This window comes from Chenopodium album, chromosome 9 (assembly GCF_948465745.1).
Source record: "Chenopodium album chromosome 9, dcCheAlbu1.1, whole genome shotgun sequence".
NCBI classification, from domain to species: domain Eukaryota; kingdom Viridiplantae; phylum Streptophyta; class Magnoliopsida; order Caryophyllales; family Amaranthaceae; genus Chenopodium; species Chenopodium album.
This window is the reverse complement of record NC_137842.1, coordinates 36,909,975-36,916,748: the sequence shown is the minus strand read 5'-3', so window position 1 is coordinate 36,916,748 and position 6,774 is coordinate 36,909,975. Positions and strand designations below refer to the sequence as shown.

At 34.4% G+C, this 6,774-nt stretch overlaps 1 non-coding gene across 1 annotated transcript; it reads left to right on the top strand.

Moving 5' to 3' along the window:
* Positions 1–3,109: 3,109 nt before the first annotated feature.
* On the top strand, positions 3,110–3,216 carry LOC145560957 (small nucleolar RNA R71). The gene has a single exon (XR_014093546.1). It is a non-coding gene; the product is annotated as a small nucleolar RNA R71 (small nucleolar RNA).
* The last annotated feature ends 3,558 nt before the right edge of the window (positions 3,217–6,774 follow it).

The window sequence follows — 6,774 nt, the reverse complement described above, 5'->3', positions numbered from 1 at the left end:
AGAGAAAAGCCACTGAATGTCATCTTCAATATTTAGAGTTTTTAAGGCATCAACATCACAGAAACGAGTTGCAGTTACTTCTCTCTCAAACAATCTCTCATATTTCGCCTTATATATGCTCTTCATAACGAAAGTTAATGTCATAGTAGTCAACCACCACTTTCTCCTTAGTCTTGATCGAAATCAAGAGCAATAACCAGTAAAGATCATCAACTAATTCCAATAAACAAGGAACAACCAAGAAATCAAGCTTTTTAGGGGAGAATGGGAAATAATTTCTCGAGAATCAGTAGTTTTCACCGCCAAACAACTGATTTGGAGATTAGGGTTCAATAAAATACCTCGCCAATGAAACAGGGGCTTCAAGATTGCATTCGAAATACCCTTCGATCGAAGAAAAAAAAAATGTTACCTTGAAATTGTTGATGTGTAATTGATAATTAACCCGACAACAATGATGATGACCAAGGTGGAGATCTTGAAATTGAATAGGGGGTACGAGGAAACTTGCTTGAACTCATCTCTGCGCCGATTCTCGATCTTTTATTCATATTTTTTTTTATCAGGTAGCAAGATGACTGTGGTGGCTTCTTGTGTGCCGCGGTGATGTTGCGGACTGCTCTGCCTAGGTAATCTGCTTCTCCTCTTTTTTTTATTATTTTATTATTTTTTATTTCATCAGGTACCCAGACACATGATGTCCGTGGCTGGCTACAGTTCACAACGGAGTGGCTGCGGAGTGAACTGATTTGCTCAAAGTTTCAATGCATAATGAGAATGTTGCCGCAACTAGGCTGTGGAAAAATCGAATTTGCCGCAACTAGCTTGTGGACTAGGCTGTTAAACTTGTTGTGATGCGAAGCTCCAATCTTTGTGGTAAGTTGCTTTCCCCTGCATTTACAATTTCACATAATTGTATAAGAAGGCAAATGAGGGCAGGTACACTGAGTGAATTAAAAGAGCTAAAAAAATTAATCTACCTAACCTACTAAAAACAAAATAAGGTAAAAACAAAACTCCAAAGAAGAAAAGCACTAATTATACTACTACTATATAAAAACAAACGGCAATAAGGAAAATAAAAAGAAAAAAAAACACAAGAAAAACGAAACTTAGTTCTAAAAATCATAAAATAATCTACTCCACTAATCTACTGCACCTAATTGTTAAAATGTCAAAAGTTTTTGATTTTTTGTTGTATTATATTTTTTTCTCTCTAAGAGAAGAATAAAAAGAACTAACTAAAAAAAGAAAGATAAATTAAGAGTTAGAAAGTTGGGTTTCCTCCCAAAAAGCGCTTGTTTTTAAGTTCATAAGCTCAACCTCCTTTTGTAGCTCAACCTGGATCACCACCACGCAGAGAGGATACTCTACAATCTTGTCTATAAATATGTCAACCTCTATTGGAGTTGATATGATTTGTATCCGAACTCATTTTTATCATGTAGCTGAAGCCATCATATGTTGGAATGTCGTCCTCTTTTGTCCCAAGATTTCTATTAGATACACACTTATCAACCAAAGGATTAGTAACATCAATTCTCAGACAGGTACCACCATCAAAAGTGAAACAATGGTCATTAAAGAGCTTAAACTCTACTTGCTTATCCAGAGCCCTAATGGTCACTTATCCATTAGGAACATCAATTAGTGCTTGACTTGTAGCAAGGAAAGGGCGGCCAAAAATAATCGGGATCTTATGGTCTTCTTTCATATCCATTACAACAAAGTCAACAAAAAAAACAAGTTCACCAACCCTAACTAGTACATCTTCAACTACACCCTTAGGGAGTCTAACAGTCCTGTCGGTTATTTGAAGAGATACAGAGGAAGGTTTAAGGTTATTCAGACCTAATTTGTCATACACTGAAGAAGGCATTAAATTAACACTAGCACCTAGATCACACAAGACCCTATAAAAATATGTTTTGTTTATCTTACAAGGGATAGTATAACTACCAGGATCATGCAATTTAGGTTGTAGGCTATCATGTAAAAGATCAGGACATTTCTCCTTTACTACCAAACTTTCTAATTTCATCCCATTATGATCATGATCTAGAATTCCCTTCACAAAATTTGCAAATTCAGGCATTTGACTCACAAGGTCGGAAAAAAGAGATGGTGGAATATACCTTCTTAAGAGTCTCAGAATACTTCCCAAAACGCTTATCAAGCACGGTTTTTGATAAACTTTGCGGGAATGGCATCGGTTCCTCATAGGCTTGTGGGGAAACATATTTGAGAACTTCATTCACATGCAATTCTGTTTTTCACTCCAGATTGCACACTTTCTCTTCTAATCCTCCTTTAGTCAATTCATCTCTCTTCATGAAAATTGCATTGCAATGTTTTGTTTGGACTTTTACTTGATCTTGAAGAGTTGTTAGATGAATCACTTATTGTGAAAGTTGAGAAAGATGAGTTTCTATCCTCTTATTTTGAGCAACAAGCAATTGAATCGAGTTTTCAAAATATTCATTTTGCTTTGCTTATATTGCTTTGATATAAGCTCTTGTTGTTGACGTTGGGAGGTAGAAAAAGTCCCCATAATGAATTCAAGATTTGAAGATTGAGGTAGTGGTTGGTGCATGGATTGATGATTGATATGTGCCCTTGCTTGAAAAACGGGTGGTGGTGGAGGATTCAATTGAGCCTGATTGTTCATATATGAGAAACCATGATGATTTCTCCACCCTTCATCAAATGGCCTTGTGGAGGTCGTTGTATAAAAAGCATTAGCTTGCTCAATCGTCATTCCATCATAATTAGGTTGACACTCCCGTGCAGTATGGCCTTGTATTCCACACATTTGACAAGTTTCCATTCAAGATCGAGGAGACCCGACTTGCAGTTGATTGACTTTATGAGTTAATGCGTGCATAGAATTAGTCAACATGGTTATAGCATCAACATCATTTTTATTACCTCTATTGGTAACATTTCGTCCCCCTGGATGGTAATTATCATTAGCCGCCATCTTCTCAATCAAATCCTTCGCAACGGTTGGGTTCTTAGTCATGATAAAACCTCCTTACGCAGCGTAAATGTATATGCGAAACTCATGGGTAAAACCATTATAGAACTTTGCATCAACATCCACTCTGGAATACCATGGTGAGGGCATTGTCTCTGTAGTCGCTTAAATCTTCTCCATGCCTCATACAGGGATTCATCATTAGATTAATGGAAGGTAGATAGCTCGTTTCTTAATTTTGCAGTTTTCTCTTGCCCCAAAGATTTCACTAAGAAGGCCTTGACAAGCTTATCCCACGTATCAAAAGAACCAATACCTTCATCTCGTAACCACTCCCTTGCTCTATCCCGTAGTGAAAAAGGGAAAAGGCGTAGTCTAATAGCATCATCAGTGAAACCATTGAGGTTCATAGTGTCACTTTTCTCCAAGAAAATTTCTATGTAAGTCACAGGGCAATCGTTCGGTGAGCCCGCAAAAGAATCACTGAAGATGAATTTTATGAACTGGGGCTTCAATTTAAAGCTCTAAGCGGTGACAAGTGGTCTAATAATACTGGAGAGGAATCTGGTTGTTGTATCAAGAATGCCATACTCCAAAAGAGATTTTGTTCCTAGGTCAACCATGCTTCTTGTATGTCAATTTCTCCTTCTTCTACCTCGTCGTCTTCTTGCAGTAACTTCGATCTCAGAATCAAAAGGAGTTAAATCATCTGAGCTTGAACTTCGAGTTTGTATGCAACAAAGAAACTAAAACGAGAGATCAAAGACACAAGGGACAATAACCGAAGCAATATATATATATATATATATATATATATATATATATATATATATATATATATATATATATATATATATATATATATGCTTAGTAAAAATAAATCAGAAATAATTAGTATAATACCGTTAGTCCCCGGCAACGGCGCCAAAATTTGATAGGCGGTCACACACTTAACAAAAATAATACCTAACTAAACCTCCTAATTATGTAGTAGGGTAAGTCAGGGTCGATCCCACAAAGACTATGATTCTACTAATTAATTAGACTCAAGTAACTACTAAGCAAGTAGCCAAAACAAATAATTGAGAATCAATAACTAAATATCAAGAACGACGATTAAACTAAATAATATGATAATCAAATTCTAAAAACATCCAAGATCAAGCATTACCACGAATACAATTAGTGCAATAGTTATTCTACCCATAACATATAATTCAATTGATTAAAGAGGAAAAGTTATCCCTGAATAATACCAATGGTCGCTCCCGAGTTATCAATGGCTTCCCTAATAATAATCAAACCTACTTCCGTGGAATCATGCAAATTAAAGACCTTGAGCACATTACTCGAACTTCCTAATCATCCATTCAACTACTCCCGTGATGAACTTTAAACCCTTAATTCATTTATTCAAACCCGTCAAAACCCAACTCTCGTTGCGATTAAAACAATGGATTAATAACAATACCAGTTATCGCTAATCTAGTATTGGAATGGGCACAATTAATTAAGCATATAAATTGCAATTATCGTTAAAGAATTTAAAGAATTAAATAAGGCATTAATCATATTCGGGTTTCGCTAGATCTTGGAATAGGGAAACTACTCACACATATTAATGAAATCAAGAATAATAATCAATAAAGAAAACATAATTAACAATAATAAAATAAAAAATTGAGAGAAGAAATCAATACCTGGAATTAATTAAGAAATCTTGAATCTTGAAAGAAAAACCCTAGAAAATAAAATGGAAAAACGTAATACCAAAAAAGAAGTCTAAAATAATATCTGCAAAAGTGATAAAAGTTATAAAATAAAAGACTATTTAAAATCTATTTATATCCTAGCATAAAACTAGATATTTTTTTTTATCTAAATAGGACTCTCAAATACCACCAAAACAAGCTACCACAGGTGGGTTGTGGCACGAAGAAAACCGCCACAACCAGGCTATGGAGCGAGCTGCCTTCGCCTCCCCCTTGCTCCAATATAGACGCCCACAACCAGGTTGTGGCCAACAGATTGCACGCCACAACCGAGCTGTGGAGTAGGCTGCCAAAATGCTCCATTGATGCTCCAATGGTGCTAGAAACGCTCTATATAAAGAAATATCTCGCGATTAAAATAAATTCAACGCAAATCGTGCCCTATTCCTACAAAAAAAAAAAAAAAAAAAAAAAAAAAAAAAAAAAAACCAAACCTAGAAGACCAATATCGAAATAGGAAGAATAATAGCTCAAAAAGATTAGGAGAATGAAGAAAACACAATAAAACATGACCAAATATCACATATAAATCGTGTATAATATCGTGCTATCACCAAGCTTGAAGTTGCCTTCTCCCTAGACGTGAAAGGTTGATAATTTCTAAGGGTGTGGTTTTGAATCTCTATTTCAATTATTTAATTTAATTGTTTGATTTAATATATCATTGAAGTTACTAACGCTTGTATTTTGTTATTAGAAAGAGATACGAGACATCCAAATAAGTAATTACTTTATAGAAAGCATGCTTAAATTATTTTAATTCCTAGTATCATGTTAGCATATCTTTATGATTCTTAGAATCATGTTTAGGGTATTAACTAATATTTCTAATATCATGCATGTATCTGTGTTGCCTTCTATTTCTTCTATCATGTTAGTATCATGTTAGGGGATAAAGCTTTGGTCTTTAATGTTTAGTGACATGCTAAGATTTGTTATTAATATTGTTAATATCATGCCTATGATCTTGCTAATATTATTATGCTTTGATGAGCTTAAGAATATTATGATGATGATGATTGTCAGTATATTATTGTTGTCGGATGTTATATTATTGTTATTACTTGATCACGCCTTTTATTCATGATTAAAGGGAATTTGTACTTGTAATCATGCTTAATAAGATAATTAATAATCTTGTTTAGGCTAATATGATTATAATTCAAGTGGTCGCCGATAATATATTTGTTTGTGCATTAATATTGAATCAACATAGATAAACAGGTTTAGGATTAACCTATTAACTGAATGTTAGTCAGAAAGTGCACATGAATATGAGAAGAATAAAGTAGAGGCCTATTTACGGCGGGTTCTTTCTCTTTTAGATTGGATTCGTACCTTCATCCTCGAATTTCTAGTCATGGTTCCAGACCACTATGGAGTTAGCGATCTCATGGATCATGAAGGGGTGTAACCTTCACCCTGTGAACGGTTTACAAGTTCCTAAAACTTGTTGGCGCCTCTTTTACTCTAGCTTCCTTCCCTTTGGACGCCACCATGCTTAAGTGTATGATCACAGTGGGGCTCAAGTGTGGGATGCTTGAAATATTCCCTACAATTAAATTTGTTGATTAGTTTAATAGTTTAATTTTAGCTTTAATTCTAGTTTTACCTTGCTCTTCATGTTCTTTTTATCATTTTAGTTTAGATTTTATTCTAGGGATTTTGATAAAGATTATGTTAATGAATTAAATGAGTTATTGTGATTTGTATGCAATTGATTCTTGATTATTATATATGGATGATGCTTATATGGATTATAATATTTCTAGTTAATTGATTATATGTTCTTAATTGTGCTTTAATTCAATTGTGCGAATGTGAGTTGTTTGAGTGTCTAAATTCTTCCATACCTATGATCGGCTAGTTTCACGAGAGTGAATTAGTTTAGTAGGATAATTAGTATGCTTAATTGCGCGAGAGTGAGTTGAGTGTGTTGATTGTTCCTAATTAAGGTCATTTTCATCTAATTGTAATGTTGTTGTTGAATGCATTAATGTAATTGGATTTCACTTTCCCAAGTTT